Source organism: Phoenix dactylifera, chromosome 5 (genome assembly GCF_051530095.1).
Source record: "Phoenix dactylifera cultivar Ajwa chromosome 5, Ajwa_hap1_PhDact_Kaust_v1.1, whole genome shotgun sequence".
Taxonomy (NCBI): domain Eukaryota; kingdom Viridiplantae; phylum Streptophyta; class Magnoliopsida; order Arecales; family Arecaceae; genus Phoenix; species Phoenix dactylifera.
Window position 1 is genome coordinate 10,742,766 of NC_143194.1, and position 25,172 is coordinate 10,767,937.

Below are 25,172 nucleotides of genomic sequence, written 5' to 3' on the forward strand. Positions count from 1 at the left end.
TTGACTGAATGATCTCTCATCTTTGTGAGAATCCCATTAAATAAAAAAACTGTACACGAAAATTAGCTATAGACAACTATACATGGCAACTAGCTATAGACAGCTATACATAGTAAATCTGCCAATTAGTTCTGCTACCTAAATTAGGAAAACTAAGCTGTACAGAGTTAATAGAAATAACAAAGAAAATGAGTAGATTGCAGAAATAATAAAGGTAATTAGATTTGCTATGGAAACCATAAAGAAATAGGATCTGCCGACCCTATTAACATCCCCCCTCAAATTGATGCTAGCTGATCAAGAAGCATCAATTTGCTAACTAGAAACTAATGACGTTGACGAGTCATAGCCTTGGTAAACACATCATCAATCTAAAAATACGTGGTGATATGAGGGAAACAGATGGTGTTCATTCTAGTTCTTTTGCAGGTCATTCAATATCTGGTTCGAAAGGACCTGCAAAAGATTAGCTTTTCCTTTCTTGCTTCAAACTAGCCTACTTGATTTAATAGAGCTTCTTGCTAAAGAGCAACTGTTGTAGAGTGATAACACAACGGTCATAAGCCTCACGAATGGAGTGACAATCCACCTCAATATGCTTGGTTCGCTCATGAAAGATAGGATTAGCTGCAATCTGAATCACACTAGTGTTATCCGCATGAAGAGAAGTGGGCTCAAGTTGAGGGAACCCAAGCCAGCCAACAATCCACGAAGCCAAATAATCTTAGAACATGCAGAGGACATGTCTCGATATCAAACTCCGTTGAAGACTTAGAAATACGGTCCTATTTCTTACTTTTCCATGAAATGAGTGCATTGCCAAGAAACATCCACCAGCCTGTAAATGAGCCACGCGTATCTGGGCAGCCAGCCCAATCAGCATCACTGTATGCACTCAACTGAATAGGTGAACCAGCATGAAAGAATAAGCCGCGATCTGGAGTGCCTCTCAAATACGGTGGACTGCAGTCAAATGCAGGTGCCAAGGAGTCTGCACAAACTAACTAACTTGCTGAAAAACGAAGAAAATATCAGGCCGAGTTATGGTCAAATAGTTCAGACTCCCAACCAACTGTCGGTACAGCGAAGGATCAGAAAGAAGCTCGCCCTCCTCACGACGATACTTCACATTCACCTCCAAAGGTGTGTCAATAGAAGAAGCATCCTGAAGTCCAGGCAAAGCAATCAAATCCTACGTATACTTATGTTGATGCAAGAAAGTACCCACAGGTCCAGACTTCACCTCAAGGCCCAAGAAATATTGAAGAGAACCAAGATCCTTCATGTGAAATGAAGCTTGTAGGTGCTGTTGAAGCTGCTAAATCAACATAGAATTTGTCCCTGTGATAACTATATCATCGACATAAACCAGGAGAACAATACCACTCTCCGCCTTGTGGAGAAACAAGTAAGAGTCATACTTGAACTTTGGACAAAGGAAAAACCAAGTAATGTGGAGCGGAACTTATCAAACCAAGCACGAGGAGCCTGCTTCAAGCCATAGAGAGAGCGCTTCAGCATGCACACATCAGAAGATGGGGTAGTGAATAAACCTAGCGAAGGTGTCATAAAAATCTCCTCCTCGAGATCACCATGCAGAAAAGCATTCTTAACGTCCATTTGACATGGGGGCCAACCTTTAGAAGTAGCAATGGCAAGAACTGTTCGTACTGTAGTCATCTTAGTCACCGGAGCAAAAGTCTCATCATAATCCACTTCATATTCCTACCTATTACCAAGAGCAACCAACCGAGCCATTTATCTTTCCACAGTCCCATCAGGACGTAGTTTCACAGAATCCACCTATTTACAGCCAATGGATTCAACATCAGAAGGATAGGGAACAATATCCCAAGTGTGATTCTGTTATAGAGCCTGATTACTTAATGATTATATTAACAGCTTTCTCTATAAGTGATGAATGATTACTTTAACTAGCAACAATATGATGATCTAAATTTATTTAAAGAACAAATCACTAGTAAAGTTTTTGCATTTTGTAGAAGATTTTACTGCCAGTGTGCACTTGCTAAGTTAAAAATATTGCTTACGCATTCAAATATAGCAATAGATTTACACTATTGAGCATCTTGTTCCAGTTTCTATATGAAGTGTTAGCGTAGGGTAGAGAGGTGTTGGATTTATAGTTAAAAGTCAATATACATGTGAAGATTTTATGTTTAATGAACATAAAAAATTAAAATTAACCTATAATTGTATAATAGGAATGATTTTATGTTTAATGAACAACAATTGCTAACTCTGTCCTTTAGGATGCATTCTTCTACCATAAAAGGGATGCATTAAGATATCAAACATATCATGCAAGGTTCATTGTGCCGGAACTAGAGCCCATATCGGTCGGCCGGCGGCACGGTTTGATATGCCCCCGTGTCATTCTATGCCAGGCTCGTACTGACATAGTAGAGAAGATAGGAGAGAGGGAAGGAGAACGAGAAAGAGGAAAAGAGAGAGGGGGGAGGAAGGGAGAGAGAGGGAGGGCCGCCGGAGGCTTTCAAAGGGCGCTAGAGGGCTGGAGCAAGGGGTCCGTCAGGGTCCTTTTTTTATTTTGAAAATTTTAAGTGAAGTCGGCAAGAGGTTTGCGGACTTCACTTAAAATTAGGGCCCCTTTTTTATTTTGAAAATTTTAAGTGAAGTCAGCAGATGGACTCCTGTTTCGAACAAAATAGGGGTCCAGAGGGCGGAGCCCTTGCTCCAGCACTATGGCGCCCTCCGAAGGCCTTCGGCATCCCTCCCTCTCCCTCTCCCTTCCTTTGCCTCTCTCTCTCTCTTCCTCTCTTTCCTTCACCCTCTCCCTCTCCTAGCGGTTTACTATTTTGAACTGGAACCATCCCAGTCTACCGCAGCACGGCTCAGTACGCCCAAAACCAGGCTGTTTAGGATGGTTCCACATTCCTTAATATCATGAGTATTCTAAGGGCTAATAAAGTTGATTGGGTGTAACTGATATGAAATTGCATCAAAACGGACTGACATTTTTAATTTTTCTTTATTTACAATCTCTTGAAATGTCTTAGTTAGCAGACAAATTCCTACTAAAGTTATGTTGGTTTAGAAGAATGCTTCTCTACATCAAGGTTTGGAAGGATGGCATTCTCATGCTTTTCCATGAGATGAATAATACAGGCCATCACTTTACAAATCATTTATCAATTAATGATAAGCCAAGTTAGATTACTTCAAAAGTTCAAATAACCTATTGTCTCAGCCCCATCACCTTAAATTTAGAAGAATTATATCTCAGCTCTTCAACCTTCAATGAGATGCTAAAAGTTGTGATTCCATCATTCTCACACAATATTCTCTCATTCTCATGCAACTTTTGCAGCAAAACCATGCATTCTTAGAAGCCCAATACCTCTAAAAAGTCATGCATGACCACTCTATACATCAATTTTGGCTAGTAAGACACAATGCAATGAAGTTGATTATTGATCCATGCTAAGGTTCCAGAAAACCAAAATTACCAGGTGATAATGCATCGGGTAACACCATTTTGAATCATAGCCATAAAACAAAGTGTAAGAATACAAAAGATACAAATGTCTACCTTAGTATATTACAACAATTACTACTTGAGCTGGATAAACATTATTTGGAATCACTAACCATCATAGCAAACTCATCATGTTTTTGAGTGAAATGGAGGGACAAAGCCCACCAATTTAAATATCATTTATAAATTTTCTATCATATTTAAAACTCACAAGAGAAGTTGAAACCTCCCCAATTGAATAAAATACCAGCAAATCTATTAAATAGTTACTAGGGAGAAAAAAGAAACATATATAATATTCAATATTAGAAATTTTCTACATAGTATGGACTATGGAGTCTATGGACCATATCTTACTCATCACAAGTGAAGATTTTCAAATAATAGATAGGAATGCCTTTTAGTAAAATGTTGATGTTCTGCCTTGCTAGGTTGTTTGGTTATATTACAGATGAATCTTAGTTATATAAATCACTGGTATATGTGTGATTTGACCGGATATTTTGATCTTTTCACAGAGAGGAAGGTTCAGCAATCAGCCAAAGTTCCTATAACAAATCTTTTATCAAGTAGCTATGGAGGATAAAGCAGCAAGGTAATTATACTATGTAATGATCTTTATGATAATGCAAATAACTATTATGACATGTAAAGTAGTAAAGAAAACTATCTTCTGTTGATTGTAACAATATATGAACATATTCTTGACTCTTGCATATAAGTTATACTTATTTTTCTAAGTTTCTAACATCTAAGCATGTCCATACTGTAAAAGTTTTACATTCTTGAATATTATATATGTCTTTTTTTTTTGTAGTAACTATCTAATTTATTTGTTGGTCTTTTATTCAAACAGGGAGGCAGCAACTTCCCTTATCAGTCTGAAATATGAAAGAAAAATTACAAATGAGATTTATGATTTATCTGCTGAGTTGGATTTCAAAGAAACACAAAAAGGTGAAGAGTCTGAAATCTTCAATAGCACAACATCAAATCGCAAAAATGCAAAGAGGGGTACAAAATATGTTCTGGAAAGTGATGACTGTCAGATTATATCAAAGGAAAAATTCATGCAGCAAGCAAGCAAGAAGACTTCTGAGTCACAGATTATCAAGGATAAATCCCACCTATCACCTGGAACTGGAATGAAGAATTTTACTGCAACAGAAGCACAAGAAATGCAAACCAAGCATCCTGATGGAATGAAAAATTTGAGGAGTAAATATAGCAATCCAGATAAATCAAACCAAAAGAAGGAAATAGGAAATCCAAGAAATGACAATATGATTGGGAAAAGGGTGATGATGTTAATGAATGGTGTTCGATGCTATGGAACTGTGGCTAGCTTCAAGAGATCGTATGAGGTTTGCATTCTTTAATCTCTGTTTCCATGAAAGAAAGCATTGCTTGGAACAAAAAATTGAAAATAAGATACTACTTCATTTTGAAGAAAATAAAGAAAAGCGGGTTACTTCATGTAGTCAAACTTGAAATATTAGCAAGTATAAACACTGCCATCAACCATCATTAGCCTTCATATTGCTAATAAGTCTCTTGTACTGCTGTAGTAATGCAATGTAGATTGACATATTTCAGTTCCTCGATTCAATGTTTAAAAAAGAATCTTCTTTTAATTGTGTTCCAAATTTTCTATCACTAATAATCACCAAGTAATTGTTGTTTCTGTTTTTTACTTAGGTTGATTTACCTCTTATTTCTTGTATCTTTTCAAAACCCAAATAAGAAAACAAGATTAAACGGAACACCCTTTGTTTATATATGTTCTCTACAAAATTTTATAGAACCCTTTTGTAATAAAACTTTTTTGGTGTCCAAAAAAAAGTGGAAAGAAAGCAAAGACTAGCAAGATAGCGATGCAAATGCTATCGTCAAAATCAATCTTCATGTGATATTTCATAAAGGGGAAAAAAAAGGAAAGACAGGTATGGTGCCAAACTGGCTCACAGTTAATCCATAGAAGTCTTTTGTTCATTCAATTGTTACATCCTACCTTTGTTCATGCTAGTTTGTAAGTTGAAGTGGCTTTCAGTTATTAACTTTTTTCGTACTCAGGTGCTCTTTGACAATGGTATGACTGAAGAATTCTTACGACGCCAAGTAGAAGCTGCAGTGGTCAGAGATGAAGCTGATGCAGCATCAGCTTGTAAACACTACAAGGCAAATTCTGATGTATAAATTTTAAGAGAAAAATGCTAAAATTGTTAATGAGTTTAATGTTCGTATTTTACAGTATGAACTCTACCAGACTTATTATTGCAAGTAATGATATTGGTACAATAAGTATTTCTGTGATGGAATGTCTAATTTAGCATCACCTATTTATCATGTGTAGAGATGTTTTAAAATATCAAGCATATTATACAATTATAAAGTTTAATTAAGTTATGGCTATTTTACTAAGTAATGATATAAGTAATAATAAGGTTATCTGTGACCGAATGTCTTATTCAGACCTGCCTGATTATCATATGTAGAGATGGTTTATATTATCAAGCATCTTATATGATTATAAAGTTAATTAGTTATGACGATTATACTTCACTTCACCAGTGATATATGCAATCAATAACAATCAACTTGATTCCTGAAATGGAGACACTGTCGCTAAATGGTAGAGATAAGACCCAGTACAAAGACAAATCACTTTACATGTCTGACAATAGACATTGTATGCCCCAATGATCCAGGTATCATTCATTAATTGGTAATGGATTAACCCTCAACCATTGAGAAACTATAAGTTGTATGAGCTCCATATCTTTATGATCTTTTTAATAAAAGTTCATGCATTTAAACATAATTCGAAAATGATAAGTGTGTTAGTAAATTACAGAACAAGATACAATAGTATTTAAGAAAAATAGATCAGCTTAAGTCCCCCTTAGTCTTTTTCATTACTAAACTAGGAAACAGAATCAAAAAAATACTAAAAATAATCAACAACTGTAACAGGATGTGAATTGCATTAGTGAGAATAATCTAACATTCATGCTCCAGTTGTTAATTAACTTGTCCATTATTGTGACTTATGACAAGGTGAGATTATAGCCACTTATTACCCATCAATGAAGTGCAGAGTGTCCACACAAGTTGACTTTGATTGCATGTGTACCCATCTGCATGGGTTTCTAGTCAAACCAAATGCTGCCATACACAGTAAGGTATAAGGAGAGAATGTTTCTCTAGTGGTGGAACAACTTGAAAGAGGTCATGTCAAATTGCTAATGCCTAATGAACTTGATCTTGTGAATAATTCAGCCTCCATTGTTGAAGCAGTTGTCATCTTTTGCTTCGAACTTTTTCACGAGACTGCACCACCAGCTAGTAGAAAGATATAACATGATGTTGACTTTCTAATATCTAGACATCCCACAAAGTCTGAGTCTGAGTATCCAACAATCTCCAGGAGATCAGATTTGTTGTATGTAAGCATATAATCTTGAGTCCCTTGAAGATATCTCAATACTTTCTTAGCAGCTCTCCAATGTTCCATGCCGGATTAGCTTAAAATCTCTCCAGTAATCCCACAACATATGCTATATCAGGTCTGGTACAGACTTGAGCATACATTAAAATTCCAATCAATGAAGCATATGGAAATGCTTTCATATGCTCCCTTTCAATTTTATTTCTCGGAGATTGTGATTTGCTCAACTTTTCGCATTTAGTAATAGACACTGGGCTTGGTTTGGAATTTTCCATACAAAATCTCTCCAACATTTTCTTAATGTAGGCCTTTTGAGATAGACAAAGTTTTTCTCTAGATCTATCTCTATGAACCTCAATGCCGATGACATATGAGGCTTCACCCATATCCTTCATATCAAAATTGTTGGAGAAAAAAATGCTTAGTTTTCCTAAGCAATGCCAACTCGCTACTAGCAAGCAAAATATCATCTACATATAGAACTAGAAAAATAAATCGACTCCCACTGATCTTAAGATATATGCATCTATCAACAACATTTTCTACAAAACCAAATATAGAAATGATATTATTGAACTTAAGATACCACTGTCGGGATGATTGCTTGAGTCCATATATAAACTTATTTAGCTTGCAAACCTTATGACTCTAGCTTCTGAAACAAAACCTTCAGGTTGTTTTATGTAAACTTCATCCTCTAAATCTCCATTAAGAAAAGCAGTTCTCACATCCATTTGGTGCAGCTCTAAATCAAAATGAGCCACCAAAGCCATAATTATCCTTAAAGAGTCATTTTTTGAAACTGGAGAGAAGATCTCATGATAATCAATACCCTCCTTTTGAGTAAATCCTTTGGTAACAAGTCTGGCCTTATGTCGCTCTACCTTTTCCTTGGAGTCTTTTTTGATTTTAAAAACTCATTTGCAGTATACTGCAGTAGCCCCAGGAGGTAGTTCAACTAGATTCCAAATCTATCTCATCTTTCATAGCATCTAGCCATTTGGAGGAATTTACAGAATTCATGGCTTGTGAGAAATTTATTGGATCATCGACATTTCTGATGTCATAATCACATTCTTGAAGGTATACTATATAATCTGATGGAATTGGAGATTTTCTTATCCTTGATGACTTTCTTAAAGTCGTTTCTTGATCCACCGGTTCTATAGTTGGAGCAACATTCTCAGTGACAACTGGCACAAATTCAAGTAGAACATTAATAGTAGATTCATCCTCCTCTAAATCATTATCAATGATAGGTGGAGGAATCATTGCCAGACTATTTGAATTTTGCACACTATACGGAGTTTGTTTTTCCTCAAAATTAATTTCTTGAGGTTTTATACTCCCACTGATTTGGTCATTTTTAAGGAATCTAGCATTTCTTGTCTCCACAATCCTCAAAATATGATTAGGACAATAAAATCTGTATCCCTTGGACTTTTCTGGATAACCAATAAAATAACCACTAATGGTTCTAAAGTCCAACCTTTTCTCTTGTGGGTTGTACACCCTAGCCTCAGCTTGACACCCCCAAATGTGTAGATGTCTTAAACTAAGTTTCCTACCTGTCCAAACTTCATAGGGTGTTTTTGGGACAGCTTTAGTAAGAACCCTATTTAGAATATACGCAGCAGTTTTTAAGGCATCACCCCACTGAGCAATTGGAAGAGTTGAGTGACTAATCATACTCCTTACCATCTCCATTAATGTTCGATTTCTTCTTTCTGCAACTCCATTTTGATTAGGAGTATCAGGCATAGTGTATTGAGCAACTATACCTTGCTCTTGAAGAAATCGAGCAAATGGACCTAAATGTTATCCAGTTTCAGTATACCTACCATAGTATTCACTGCCTCTATCTGATCTCACAACTTTAATCTTTTTACCAAGTTGTAACTCTACCTCTATTTTGAAAAGCTTAAAGGCATTTAATGCCTCAGCCTTGTCATACAATAAGTAGAGATACCCATAGCGTGAGTAATCATCAATAAAGGTGATAAAATATTTATGACCTGTAAAACATAGGGTCGAAAAGGGCCTACATATATCTGTATGTATAAGATCCAATGAACTTATGCTTCTTAGCACCTTTCTTAAACTTGTTAGTCTGCTTTCCCTTGATGCAGTCTAAACAAGTTTTATAGTCATCATAGTCAAAAGTTGGTAAAATTCCATCATTTATTAATCTCTTGATTCGTTTTATGGAGATATGACCTAATCTTCGGTGCCATAACATAGAGAAATTTTTGTTTATCATGCTACGCTTTAATTCATAATGTTCTTTATTTTGTAAGGATAAAAGGGATAATTCAAAAGATGTATCAAGGTCTAATTTGAATAAATCATCCTCTAACAAGCAATTACCAACAATAATATTATTCAAGGAAAGATTTACAAATGACGGTCCAAATGAAACAGTATATCCAAAAGAAACAAGCTTAGAAATGGATATCAGTTTTCTAGAAAATCCAGGTATATAAAAGGTATTTTCAAGGTACAAGTTGTGGCCAGTCTTTAGGGTCAATTTGAACGTTTCAACAGTTTCCACATGTGAACGCATCTTATTCTCCATAATGATGCTCTGTTCACTTTCCATTAGAATTCTTTTGTTCAGCAATCCCTGCAAAGTTTTACATATATGGATAGTAGCACCAGAGTCAATCCACCATGTGTTATGAGGTACATCAACAAAATTTGATTAATAACACACTAAGAAAAAAAAAGTATCTTTCTTCTCGAGCCATTTCTTGTACTTGGTGCAGTCTTTTTCAAATGTCCCTATTTCCTACAAAAGAAGCACTTTATTTGCTTTTTGTTAGTCATTTTGTCTGACACTTTCATTTTCTTCTTCTTGACAAGAAATATAATGACTGGTACCACCGATCTCCTTATGTCCTTTTTTCTTATAAGAGGTGAGATAAACACTCTCTTGCCTCTCTTGCTTTATTCTCTGCTCCTCATCAACACACATGGTTAGAAGTTGATTCATAGTCTATTTTTCTGTATGTGTGTTGTATGAGATCTTAAATGGTGCATATTCCATAGGCAGAGAATTAAGAACAAAATGTTCAAGAAAAGTCTCTGGCATATCTACTTCTAATAATTTTAACTGGGCAGCGATGTCACGTAATTCCATAATATGCTCACGTATACCACCATTATCAGTATACTTTAAGAAAACAAACCTTGAAATTAAGATGCTGGCAAGGGCTTTCTTTGAACTCATAAATTGCTCCTCTACTACTGTTAAGAATTCTTTTGCAGTTTTACAATCAGAAATTGAGCCCGTTATCTTTCTGGAAATATGATTTTGTATGGGTAAAAGACTTAAGTGGTTTAACCACTCCCACCTCTCATACAACTTTTTCTGCTCCGACATAGTTTTCTCTGTAGGGACAGGTGGCATGTCCTCACAAAGTGCCAAATCAATATCCATGCACCCTAAAGTGAATGTCAGTCTTTTTTTTCATTCCAAAAAATTTAAACCATTAAGTATTGGGATGCATGATGTGGATTTAGAAAAAACTTTCGAGAAAAAAACTGCAAAACATATGCTTACTATTAATATGCGTCCTATAATTATGCTAAAATTTTATCTAAATTACTAACCCATATTAGCAATTTAGTGAGTAAATCAAAATTAACTTTACATGATTTACCCTTTATGATAAAACTAATGCATTAAGTATGATAATTAATGAATTCTAGATGTCTAGTTGAAAAATTCAAAGAATAACAGCCAGATCAGTTTCAGATCGGTGGTGGAGCACTAGGCTCATTTAAGTACTAGCCTTTCTTAGGCACATAGCCCTTTTGACAAGCTTTTCTTAGACACCGTTATTCAATGGATAATTTCACTAGATATCGTTCAATATTAATGAAGAATTCAAGGCCTTTGGGCAACAAGATTTGATCATAAATATCATACTAATAACATTATTTCATCCCATCATTAATCTTGTATAATGACTTTCCTTTGGGGCCGGTTCATTATATATGATGCAAGTATTCAATTTCATGAGATGGTGATAAAAGACTCTTTATTGATTAAATTAAAGCATTCTAAGATTTATGGGATGCTTTGGCTTGTCACCACAAATATGAAAAAAATTTAATCATTTTTATGTCTTTTCCTACATAAGATGCTTTGGCTCGTCTCATGCATATATCACCATTTTATCATAAAAAATATGAATAATTTAAACAATCATGTTTCATCATAAGAAAGCATCTAAATTGATTATTTATGCAATAAATTCATTACATGGAGTAATACATAATTATCAAATTACTGTTATGTAATAAAACTTTAACAAAGGGACCAAATAAATATATTTTAGGACATTTTGTAATAATACTTTCTTATAGGGACCACATATAAATTATGGAAGACCCTTTTTGAGAACTAATATACTTCTCAGGGGCTTATTTGAATTTTTTTCCATTTATTGGCCAACGGATTTGGGTTTTGGATTTGGGGTTTTGGGTTTCAACCCGAAAACCCGAAGCCCGTTAATGCTTCATCTTCTTCCCCAACCGAAAGGAGGAGAAAAGGCAACCAGTGACCCCTCTTGCCTAAACGGCAGCGGGCGCAACCGCCGCTGCCGGCCGCAGGCCGCGGGGGCGGCCACAGAGGCCGCCGGTGTGTTGGCCACAGGTCGCGGCCGCACGCGCCGCTGCGGACGACGTGGGAGGCATAGTTGGCGCCGAGGCCGTTGAGCGGCGGGCCGCAGGGATGTCGGCCGCCATGGCCATGGCGGCCGTGTCCTCCTTCCCCCTCCCTTTTTTTTTGTTTTTTGTTCTTTCCTCCGCCCGCGGTGGCCTTGGCTGTGAGATAACGCCCCTTTTGGAAGGGGCCAGAGCAGGGGATCGCAAACGCGATCCCCTCCATCTTCTCCGGGCGCAGAGATGCCGTGGGCATCCCGCGGCTGCACCGCGATCGTCCCGTGTCCACCCCGCGGCCGCATGAGCGGCCTCTATTTTCGCCCCACCACCGCAAAAATCACGGCGGAGAGCCGTTGAAATGGGGCAATAAAACCCCCGTTCCTCCTCCGGAGATCACCCGAGCCCTCCTCCCTCTCCTCCGTCTCCTCCTCTTCCTCTCCTCCCTTCTTCTCCTCCCTCTGCTCTTGCTTCCCAAGTGGTCGGCGTGCCGCCTCGGCCAACCACCATCACCACCCGAGTCCCCTGTTTTTCGATCTATTTTGACCGTCAGAAAGCCCCACCGCCGTCGCTACCGCTTGACTGCCAGACTGAGTCACCCGCGGCCGAGATCCACTGCCTCCGTCGACCGCCGGTAAGCCCCTTCTTTGGCTCTTCATTCTGTTGCCATATATCCTTGCATTCTTCCCCTGTTCAGCCCCATAAACTGAGACCATGCTCGGTTGTTCTCGACCTCGGCCACCGCAACGGCCGCCAACCCCCACTGCAGCCGGCTGGCCGTCGACCGAGCAACGACCCCGACAGCCTAGGCCGGCCACCCCGCAGGATCTCCCTTCCCCCTTCTCCTTCCTCCCTATCTTGAGTCGGTTGGGAGGAAAAGACCCCTTGTGGCCATGATGGGCCGTGAACAGTGTTTTGGGCCCTGTTTGTTAGGAGTATGCCCTAGAAGCCAATTTGGCAGATGCATTGTAATTATTCTGGAGGCATGAAATTTATATTTGATCTTTTATTAATTAATAAAATCAGGCATTTTCTTTATTCATGTTATTATGTGTCCCTGAATCGTTCTAGGGATTAATAAAATAATAATACATATTCTCAAGAGTTGAGAATTTAAGGCATGTGTAATTAATAGTTAATTTTTGAATAGCTCCTGATCGATGGATCATCACGAAGGATGGTGATCGATCCAATAAGATTAGTGCACAAATCACTTTCTTTGATGGACGAGTCTTCAGTCCATAGTATAGGGACACTGGGGTGATTGGTAGTGTTTGTTAAAGAACAAGGGTACTGAGCATGACCAAAGCAAGAAGTCACTTGGATGTCTATCCACTCATCAGTGACTTACTTGATGTTGCAGTTGTATGACTAGTACTTAGACCTGCGATGCCTCAGCTAATCACGGTGAGGTTGCTGTAGTTTGACGAGCACATAAACATGGACCCTAAGGATCCTTGTGGTGCAGATTGGCTACAGTAGTTTTACTGTCGGATTAGGATTGCATCTAGATGGGATCTATCGACCTTGATAGACTAGGAGTGATCCTATGTGATTTATGAGACTAAGTTCGAAAGATCTTGGCCAGGACAATTTTGAAAAAAGAGTTTTTCAATCTCAAACTTGAGTCAAATAAATCTGATATAAGACAAACGATGGGGTTTGATGAGTTATCCATAACCTCCGTCATGTCGGAATCCATGATAGAGGTACTGTATCATACGCTAACTGCACCTAGAGGTTCATCCTTTTCGTTCTGCTGGGTTATCACCATATGCTGCTAGGTGTCACTAGTGGATTGTGAGACTCGAAGGCATTCACTTGGTGATCAGTGAACCCTAAGAGTAGAGTTGAAATTGTTTCAATCCATTGAAAAGAGTTTCGATGATATTATGATAGAGATCATAATATATCTCACTACTAGTCAGAATAGAACCTATGGGGTCACACACATTAGAGGTTTTGATCGTTTCGACGGTTGGATAGCGATTTAGAATTGAAATTAAAATTGATTGTCAATTTGATTTAACCCGCTAAGAGTTAGTGAGTTAAAGAAGAAGGAATCGTAATTGGATTGCAATTTAATTGATTTAATTGGACCTAATTAAATTAGGCTTAACCTTATTGGATAAGGATGGGAAGGCCTAATTAATTAGAACTCTTTATTAGATAAGGAACTTGATTCATGAAGTCCAATTCATGTCCTAATTAGATTAGGATTCATATAAATCAATTTGGAGAACATATTAGGTTCTAATTGGATTAGAATTCAATTGGTCATGTGGGACCATGTAAATCCTAATTTAATTAGGAGACCCATGCATGGAAGGAAGAGAGGGAACCCTCCCTCCATGCGTGTGGAGCAAAGAAGGAAAGAGGGAGGGGCGTCCGCCCCTCCTCACACGCACCAAGAAAGGAGGGGCGTCCGCCCCTCCTTTCCTTTCATGGTCTCCACACCATGTGGAGGGGTGGATCTCCTCCTCCTCTTGGTTCATGCGGATTGCCACATGGCATGAGCACATCCCTTGGATTCTCTCCAATCACTTTTAAGTAAGGGTTGTGATAGAATTAAGTAGGGTGTGGCTGATTTTAAGGGGATGAATCAAGGAGTGATTGATTGTTGAAATTATTCCTGATTTGAATGGGCATTAGATGCCTATAAAAGGAGGCCTGGCGTGGGACATAGTATGCATTGGAGCCTTCATTTAGCCGCCACCCTCTCCCTCCTTCTTCCCTTTGGCGTGAGCAAGAGAAAAAGAAAAAAAGCCGCCGTCTTCTTCTTCCTCCCCTTCGACGTTCGTTGTCTTCCTTCTTCTTCTCAAAGTGATCAAAGAGTTGATTGAAGGAGAGAAATTCACCCATCAAAGGTGATCTCTGCAAAAGAGTTAGCACCCCGGTGAGATCTTGGAGCGATCTGTACCTCGTGTGGATACCTGTAGAGGCCGGACGCTTGTGCGGCTTCAAGAGAACTAGAAATCCTACGATCATCAGATAGCGGTGAAGTTCTACCCGCTCAAAGGTAAAGATTAGATCTTTATAAATTCTATACAATTAGGAATTGTAGTAGATCGGAAATTAATCTAGTCTTTTAATTTTAATCTTTCCTTTAGATTTCATAAATTTGAGTTAGAGAACTCTAGAAAATTTTTGAAATCTACGTTCCCTAGAACGTTCATGAGATGAACAACCCTGCGCGTGTCTTTCCGCTGCGATCGTCGCAACGCATGCGAGGGTAATCCGACACTGTTCACCGCGGGCCCAACTTGAGCCCAGTCGAAAATCCGAAAATTCGAAAGCCCGAAAACCAAAAAATCCGAAATCCGAAATCCGAAATCCGAAACCCAAAACCCGAAACCCAGTTCAGACCCGAAATCCGAACCCGAACCCGAATCCGAAACCCAAAACCCGGAACCCGAAATCCGGAACCCGGAGCTCGAACCCCGAACCCGTTTGGCTAATAAATGGAATTTTGCAGTTAAGCCCTTAACAACATATTATTTCACAAAAGAGCTTTCTGCAATTTATGTTTGATCCTTATAAGAAAGATTATTACATAAAGGTCCTCAAATATATTTATTTGGTCCTTTTACTCAAATTTTATTGTATAACAGTATTCTATAATTAAGTATTAATCCCTGTAATGAATTTTATTGCATAAATAATTTATTAAAGACCAACTTTAGGGGCCCTATTGGACCAGGTCTACACAGGCCCATTGGGTCGTATCCGTTGTGGGCCCTACCGGGTCATGCCCATTATAGGCCAACTCTGGACCTTGTTGGGCCGTGTCCAATAGTATTATTTTGATTAAATTTTGACATATATTTTGTATTCAGTAAAATGGGTCAGGCATGTTAAATTTTATTTGAAAATTATGTTATATGCTCTGAAATCCGTAAAATATGATTGGACAATTTATGAAATCTATTTTTGTATATATGCATTCTCAGCATGGCTATGACCTGTTCTGTTCTGTTCTGGCCCCGCCAATGAAAATTATACATTGGACCTGTCGACTTGTAATCTGTGAGGAACTGGTTTGGACCGGTGATTAGAATAGTGATTTTTGGACACCGTTGCCACCGGTGACTAACAATAGTGATTTTTGGCACTTTGTGCAACCCATGCCACTGGGTTACGTGGTCGTAGCCTATTATTTTGAGATTCCGGTATCAGAGTTTTTTTGTAAAAATGATAATAAGTTTTGAAAAGAGAAAATGATGTTATTTGTGATTTATTCGCAGTCATTATTTTGTATTTTGATCTGATATACTTTGACCCCACTCTGGGGTATTTTGTTGCTTACTGGGCTAGTGTAGCTCATTACTCTGTTTTCTCTGTTTTTCAGATCCAGAGACTTAATCGTATGGGATTAGGAAAGTGCGTTAGATTTTTCGATGATTCCTTCAGTTATTGGCATTTTAGTTAGATTAGCTTGGATATTTGAATTATGTTGGCATATGCTATTTTGAAATTTTGTAAGACTGCTTTTGACCAACTTAAATAATTATGTCATCTTTAAATATCTATGATTGCTTTAATGTGTTCCGGTGCCTTGCACGCCTGTGCGGTTTGCCGTGCGGGCGTGCGGCGTCTGCCGCACTCCGGGCTCGGGGCGTGACAGATTTGGTGGTATCAGAGCTTAGGTTTAAGATTATTAGGGATTCTGTTTGAAATAGTTGTATGGAGCTTAAGTTTTAGGATTCCTAAGATTCATCAGAAAGGTTGAGAAATAAGTAGGAATTAGGCAATGAGACACAAATTTTGTTTGCTTTGATATTGGTAAATTTGTGTTATTTTATTTGAATTTTATTTGACATGCTTATTAAAAGCAGAATGTTAGCTAACTATGCTAGTAGCTAAAATGTGAATAAACTATTTTGAGAGAGTTTTCTTGATGGAGTAATTTGTATTTCAAGTTATGATTAAATAAGATTTTGATAAAATTAAGTGAAGGACTATTAACCATGGAATATTATTGTGCATTGTAAATTATTAGCTTATTTACTATATAAGTGAATTTGGAAGTTCAACTTTATATCAGGTACTGTGATGTTACTTCTAGCTTGAAGTCAACTATTTTGGTGAGAAGTTAAGGTTCGTTCATACAAAGTTGTTAATATTTAAATTTGGAAAGATTTTATTATATTTATTAAAATATTTTTTTGAGGTTAAAATCTATATATGGATCATATATGAAACTGTTATATATAAGAAAAATATGTTTGGGATGAGACTTAAGAATTCTTATTTGGCTCTACTTGAGACTTGAAACAATTAAGATTGATATTTTGATGGAAAGTCAATTGGTAAATCTTGAGAATATTGGTAGATTAAAATGTTTTTGGGTTGGTCGAAAATAGGATTTGTTTGATTTGGAAAAGTTCTTGATGCTTTTCCTTATTTTTTAAAAAAAAAATCGTTAGAAAGTATAGTATTTTTTATTTTGATCAATATGGATATCATTGTGTTATTAGTAGATTCTCTAAGTCTAGTAGATTTACAAGATCTCGAAATATTTGCAGTATTGCAAATAAAAATATTTTACTTATTTGAGGAATTGATCTTAATGTAAAATCATAGAGCTTATATCTTGGTGGAATTTTTTTGTAAATCTTTGAACTAGATTATTAGATTCTTGTGAATTAAATATTTATAAATCAAGGCCATGAGTTGATTATGGATTTTGTCTCACCATATGAGAAATGCAAGTGGGATTTCATAAGAGGCCCAAATAAGTTTAGCCTAAAAAAAAAGATTCGGGATGATTGACTAGGCTCCTGAGTAAGCTAATCTAGAATCTTTTAATTATCGAAGCTTAGAATGAATATGAACTTGTATAATGGAATTGTCAAGGGAAACTAGAATTGGCTTAGTTCAAATTTGGATCTAGAATATGATTACTTGATCATATGATGGTACAAATACGGCAACTATCTCAGGGGTTAATCATGACATAGTGTACTTAGGAAGCAAGGATAAAATTTTGCTTAGATATTATAAAAAAAAATGTTGATGATCTGGGATCATTAAAAAATTTTGGAAAATATTGATCAGAGTTGCACAATGAAAGCATGGTGGACTGAGTTATTTTAAATTGGATAAAAATAGTGACTGTGTTTTGGTAACATGTTATGATGAAAACTATGTTGTTTAATAATGAAAGATTTTGTTAATAAGGGAAGGTGAATACTATTGATTCTCAGCGGTCAATCATGATATGATTATGTTATTATCTCTTAGATAAACTTTGCTATTTTTGGGTATGCTAAGAAGAAAATAATAATAATAATAATTTGAGCGTATCATGACTCGGGTTAGTTGATTGTTGACCAAATATGGTCTAATTTGTTAAGTATCTGAATAAACCATGCATTATTTGCACCCATCTTATGATTTATAAGTTTAAGTTAAAAGCTTTGTAGCATATTGAATCATGGTATCAATACTTTGCCTTCTCAGACCTGCTCTTGTGATTTGATGCAAATCATTTTTGTGATAGACCGTTGTATCTAATGATCATCAGTACATGTTTATTTTGTGAATTACATTTCTAGCCATTTAATGATTTGACTCTAAGGTTGGTCATTATCCTTTGAGGGATCAACACACTACCATGATAAGTGTATGAGATCTATTTCATTTCAAGTTCTATCCCAAACACAACTAATTTTAATCAATCCTGTTGTGAATCGATCCTAATCCGATCTCGAGTGAACATGCATCAAGATGATAATTTCAATCTGAGATTTCAGTTAGTCACTTACCTAGTGCTAATCTTGCGAGTTTATATGAAATTTTTGATAATTGATTCAAAGTTATCTATCACACTAATTTTGATCGAGAAGAATAAGATCTTGGATTTATATTACTCAATGGGCTGAGCATATGAAAGGCCTAAATCTCTTAAATTTCGAGGACGAAATTTTTATAAGGGGGAGAGAATGTGAGATACACCCCTTTTGGAAGGGGCCAGAGCAGGGGATCGCTAACGCGATCCCCTCCGTCTTCTCCGGGCACAGAGACGCCGTGGGCATCCCGCGACTGCACCGCAGTCGTCCCGCGTCCACCCCGCGGCCGCACGAGTGGCCTCTGATTTCGCCCCACCACCGCAAAAATCGCGGCGGAGAGCTGTTGAAATGGGGCAATAAAACCCCCGTTCCTCCTCCTCCGAAGATCACCCGAGCCCTCCTCCCTCTCCTCCGTCTCCTCCTCTTCCTCTCCTCCCTTCTTCTCCTCCCTCTACTCTTGCTTCCCAAGTGGTCGGCGTGCCACCTCGGCCAACCACCATCACCACCCGAGTCCCCTGTTTTTCGATCTATTTTGGCCGTCGGAAAGCCCCACCCCCGTTGCCGCCGCTTGACCGCCGGACTGAGCCACCCGCAGCCGAGATCCACCGCCTCCGTCAACCGCCGGTAAGCCCCTTCTTTGGCTCTTCGTTCCATTGCCATATATCCTTGCATTCTTCCCCTATTTCAGCCCCATAAACCGAGACCATGCTCAGTTGTTCTCGACCCCGGCCACCACAACGGCCGCCAACCGCCACTGTAGCCGGCTGCCGTTGACCGAGCAACGGCCCCGTCCACCTAAGTCGGCCACCCCGCCGGATCTCCCTTCCCCCTTCTCCTTCCTCCCTATCTTGATTCAGTTGGGAGGAAAAGACCCCTTGTTGCCATGATGGGCCGTGAACAGTGTTTTGGGCCCTGTTCACCGTAGGCCTAACTTGGGCCCAATCGAAAATCCGAAAACCCGAAAGCCCGAAAGCCCAAAAATCCAAAAATCCGAAACCCGAAATCTGAAATCCGAAACCCATTTCAGACCCAAAACCCGAACCCGGAACCTAAAACCCAAACCTGGAACCCGAAACCCGAACCCATTTGGCCAATAAATAAAATTTTACAGTTAAGCCCTTAACAGTATATTATTTCACAAAAGAGCTTTCTGCAATTTCTGTTTGATCCTTATAAGAAAGATTATTACATAAAGGTCCTCAAATATATTTATTTGGTCCTTTTACTCAAGTTTTATTGTAGAACAATATTTTATAATTAAGTATTAGTCCCTGCAATGAATTTTATTGCATAAATAATTCATTAAAGACCAACTTTGGGGGCCCTATTGGACCAGGTCTACACAGGCCCATTGGGCCGTATCCGTTGCGGGCCCTACCGGGTCATGCCCATTATGGGCCAACTCTGGGTCCTATTAGGCCATGTCCAATAGTATTATTTTTAATTTTTGCTTAGCTCTGAAATTAAAAAAAAATTAATTAAATTTAAATAGGTGAACCTGATCCGCCTACCTGAAGTAGAAGTTAAGCGAGAAGAGGTAAGTAACTTAATATTTCAAGTGTGATTTCCAAAGTATTTGATAATTGATTAAATTTTGACATATATTTTGTATTCAGTAAAATGGGTCAGGCATGTTAAATTTTATTTGAAAATTATGTTATACGCTCTGAAATCCGTAAAATATAATTGGACAATTTATGAAATCTATTTTTGTATATATGCATTCTCAGCATGGCTATGACATGTTCTGTTCTGTTATGGCCCCGCCAATGGGAATTATACGTTGGACCTGTCGACTTGTAATCTATGAGGAACCGGTTTCAACACCGTGCCACCGATGATTAGAATAGTGGTTTTTGGACACCGTTGCCATCGGTGACTACCAATAGTGGTTTTTGGTACTTTGTGCAACCCATGCCACTGGGTTACGTGGCCGTAGCCTATTATGTTGAGATTCTGATATAAGAGTTTTTTGTAAAAATGATAATAAGTTTTGAAAAGAGAAAAATAATGTTATTTGTGATTTATTCCCAGTCATTATTTTGTATTTTGATCTGATATACTTTGACCCCACTCTGGGATATTTTGTTGCTTACTGGGCTAGTGTAGCTCATTATTCTGTTTTCTCTGTTTTTCAGATCCGGAGACTTGATCGTACGGGATTGGGGGAGTGCGTTAGATTTTTCGATGATTCCTTCAGTTATTGGCATTTTAGTTAGATTAGCTTGGATATTTGAATTATGTTGGCATATGTTATTTTGAAATTTTGTAAGACTGCTTTTGACCAACTTAAATAATTATGTCATCTTTAAACATCTGTGATTGTTTTAATGTGTTCCGGTGCCTTGCACGCCTGTGCGGTTCGCCGTGCGGGTGTGCGGCGTTTGCTGCGCTCCGGGCTCGGGGCGTGACAATGGCGGCCACGGTGGGTCATAGGATGATGGCCCTGTTAGCCACCAATTAGGACGGGGAGGGCCGTGACCGAGTGGCGGCCATGGCAGCGGCTCTCCCTTCCTCCTTTTCTCAAACAAGGGTGGAAGGAGGGGAAAAGATGTGAAGGTTTTAGTCCCACATCGCCCAAATGAGAACAATTTCACTTCTTTAAGTAACATGGGCAAGGGGACATCATCTCAAGTTAGGAGTTTATTCCCACATCGGCCAGCCAAAAATACTTCACATGTTTAAATAACATGTGTTGTCAAATTGTTGTGTCTTCCAGACAATAAGGGTATGATTTATTTTAGAATCTACTCGATACCATTGATGGAATAATTAAACTTTAATAAATAGGATCATACCTTGACTCGCTAAATCCATTTCAAACTTTAAGATCTGTGAAGCAGCTTGATCCTTAACCGCGATCAACATCAAATAACTCTGATCTAAACAGAGATTAACAGAAGAATTTTTTGGAGAGAGAGCTCTTAATGCATGATTTAGAGAAGGGGTCTAACAGGCTATTTATAGCTTTCTCCGGGGACCAAACGCTGCGGGTGGTTACACCCATGAAGAGTCACCCCCCATCAAGGTAACCCTTCATTACTGCGAAATTACTTTAATGCCCTTAAGATCATCATAATTAACAAGGGACACTTGTCAAATATGGGCTCTAATTAGACGAGATCAAGTCTAAATTAAACGGGATCCAACATCTTCTTGGCCAAATTTTTGCCATCAATTTTCAAATTTTGATTGAAAATCACCATTTACAACCGATGCTCAAAATGAATTTCCAAGCAAAATCTGATATTCAGCTATGATATGATTGGTATAGTTGAAAAATGAAAGTTTTAGTGTCAAAGAACAACCGGAAATGATACGTGTCACCAGAAACAAGCATTGAAAGCAAATAGAGGAGTTCAACATATCCAACGTGGGTTTGAATCAACTCTTCCAACATAAATAGACCTACTTCACAAAAAAGTATATATTGAAGTGAAATAGATTAGAAATTTTAATGCAGAACTTCCTCACGAAAGGCCTAGTTCTTGGCTTCTCTATCTCCATTACTTATTAAAATAATAACGAGAGAGAGAAACTCATACCCGCTCCAAAAGTCTCCAATGAATGCAAGAAAAATCAGCCAAAAATCTGAAAAATGGAGCACAGGCCTCTGCCGCTTCTGGATATCGAAGGCAGTGGTCTCGGGTCTCTCCGCCTGGTTTCAAGGTGGAAGTTTGAGTTCCAGGATTGGTGAGGGACGGCAGAGGCGGGGGATCTTTGGCGGGAGAGGGGTTTGCCGGGCGGCGTGGAAGCGTGCGGCATAAGAGGGTTTGAGGGGTTCTTTCGCGTCCGAGCGAAGTGGAGGACACGTGCAGGATGACATCCAATAATTTTCGGGGTGGAATCGAGTTGTGGTGACCCAAGCTGAAACCACTCGCTCACCACCTTCATATTTTTATGGATTTTTAAAAAATATTATTTTTAAATATAAATGGCAATGATTTATCTGATATCTATATAGCGAGAAAACCCTCCTGTTGGCACGTCAGCTTTTGAGTCGTCCATGATTGTTATTTTTCAGCAGAAGAGAAAGCAAATAGAGATGAAAGATGCATTGGAGTGAATATAAACACCCAAAAGGTTCTGCGAGCTCACAACCGCAATTTCATCAACAACCAATCCACTGTGTTACAGTAGCAAATCCATGAGTTTCACCAATCTTCTCTTACTACATAGCAAGAGAATCATTTGTATACATATTAGAAGAGCCATGCAGCATCACTAAATCGAGATTATTTAACTCTAGGCTCTATTTATTTAACTCTAGGCTCTAGCACTCGCACCACCTTGTCTTCCCTTGCGCCTCCGTGTTCACAAGTTGCCTCCCTTTCTTTATCATGTGGCATTTGTAGGCTACATATGCAAGTGAAAATTGAGCAAGTCAACTTGAAATTTGATCGAGCTTTGGCAAGTTTCGGCATGATCGAGCTTTTCCTGATGTTTTAATGATATTTTCACTGTCAAATTCTGCAATTAGAGAATGTTATTTGTTATGGTGTGCCAATTGTTCCTTTATGTCAGTAATAAAATTATTGAAAGCTTAATTCAACTATCTAGGATTCTGCATGACAATTATTCTTTCTGAATCTGTGGTCGATAGAATTTATGCCATTTGAAGGAAGGTTTTTGATTCAATCTCTTCGGCTGATTCCTTCTCTGTCCATGTATGGATACCTGGCGAGGCCTGCTATTTAATGATTTATGGATGTAATTATGTGCTCACAGCTCCTCCTTATGATTCCCTGCATCTAATTATGTAAAATGATATCCATCACAAGCTGCAAAGACGGCCATTTTATCAGACTATGGAGTAGACCTGATGGTTCTTTATATTAGCGGTTTCATCAAGAGATGGGACCTTATGTGATTCTGAATGATATTTATTTGAATCTGAATGTAAACTGTTTTGAATTTTAAGCGTACCAAATTTGTGCTTCTGCTGCATACTTAATAGTTTTGGTATCTTTAACTTCAAGAAACAGGGTCTGTAAAAAATTTACTTGGATTTGATCATCTGCTTAAAACATGACTTTGATCGTGACCAACAGGTGCCATCTAATAGTTTTGGGCTTAATTTTGTGTTCTGAACTACTACTGAGGCATATGTCTTGTTGCCTTTTCGGGCTTATAAAGTTTCCTTTTTCTAATTGTGTCAAAAAGGTTGGCAATTGAAACCCTAAATGCCCAAAGCCACAGTAGAAATCCTAGATATCATGCTTATGTTTCCAATTAGCAGTAGGAGGCTTTGGCCCACTGGTTAAACCAAGTTTATGTCAGAATTTACCTTCAATGGCTTTTAAGCTTTTGCCATGACCAGTTTCTGTTTGTATTGCTAGAAATGTTTCACCTTTCATTCACTTAATGAAAGAAATTAGGCTTGTAGTCTAATTGTTTTCTATTTTTTGGGAAAAACTTTGGATGGGACCAGAGATTCAGAGACATTTTGAATCCTTGATCCAGTAAAGTCATATTCCATGTGTAGTTTTATTTGGGATGCCCCCAGCTTCTCATCTCATTAGATTACATTATATTATCCAAAGATAACATATATGATAGGATTTATTAAATGAGGTTGTCAAACAACTCTGAACAGGAATCAGCATCCTTGGTTTGTGTTCTTTGTTACGGTATCTAATTTTACACAATTTTGTGACAGGACCAAATACAAACCAATTTCTTGTGACAACTCTGAACAAGAATCAACATATTTTCATACATTCTTAATTTATGAGAATTGAGAATACATAAAATCCTCCTGGCATAAATGGTATTTCTTATATGCTTCTAAGGTAGTATTTGATAAATGTTAATTTAATATCATAATCCATGTGCTAGTAAACATAGCTATCAAGCAGCTTGGCATGGTTTGTTTATTGGATTTTATTGCCATCTTCATATGATCAATTGCTCAACAACAATTTGATTATACTTAGGTTATGTCTGATAGGATCAATTTCTTGTTGTAGTTGAGCTTAGTTATGCATGTGTTCTTTGTCATGTCTTAAGACCAGAACACCAAACACATGCTCGGACTTAGGCCAAATTTTGCAATAAAAATCAGGACGCTATAAATATGAGTTGTGGAATATATCAAGGGTATTCTTTGTAGTACATGATTTGTGATCTTGGATTCCCATGGCATACTAAATAGGTTACTTGTGAATACCGGGGATTTTTAATCACTGAAACATAGCATATCAAATGTAGCGACCTTAGATCATTGGGATTAGATTACCTCAGGATGAGGATCACCAGTGATCTTAGATCGCCATAGTTATTCCATTTGGGTCACCAAACGCCCCCTTCGAGTCTGGACTCCTGAAAGAAAGCTAAGCTTCCTTCTGGACCCCAATTCTTAGTTATTTCAGAGTCCATTACATCTCAATGCAAGTCTTAAAAACCTGGAAAAAGGATATGATTCTGTTGCAATATGAAAATAACATAACGAAATATGAACCAAAATACGACTCAAAGCTCAAAATTACGGCCATAGTAGCCCTTTTGGTGGGCCTTTGCTGTACCAGATTGTTACCTGGTTAAGGGTTGAGAGAGAACCAAAATATTGGAACATGGAACAGACAATGCTTCAGGATCTATCATATTTTACTCTCCACTTTATTTTCCTCTCCTCTCTTTTTATTTCAATGCCCAACCCTAGATTCCCTCTTGTTTTAATTATTTCATATTTATGTTTTAATGCTGACAAGAGAAGTTTAACTTATGTTAGTGTTTGTGTGCAGATTCATAA

At 38.0% G+C, this 25,172-nt stretch overlaps 1 long non-coding RNA gene across 1 annotated transcript; it reads right to left on the reverse strand.

Moving 5' to 3' along the window:
• Positions 1-22,275, reverse strand: LOC103718027 (uncharacterized). The gene is made up of 2 exons (XR_003387685.4): positions 21,967-22,275; positions 1-1,803 (listed from the first exon to the last, which is right to left on the reverse strand). It is a non-coding gene; the product is annotated as an uncharacterized LOC103718027 (long non-coding RNA).
• Positions 22,276-25,172: the final 2,897 nt, after the last annotated feature.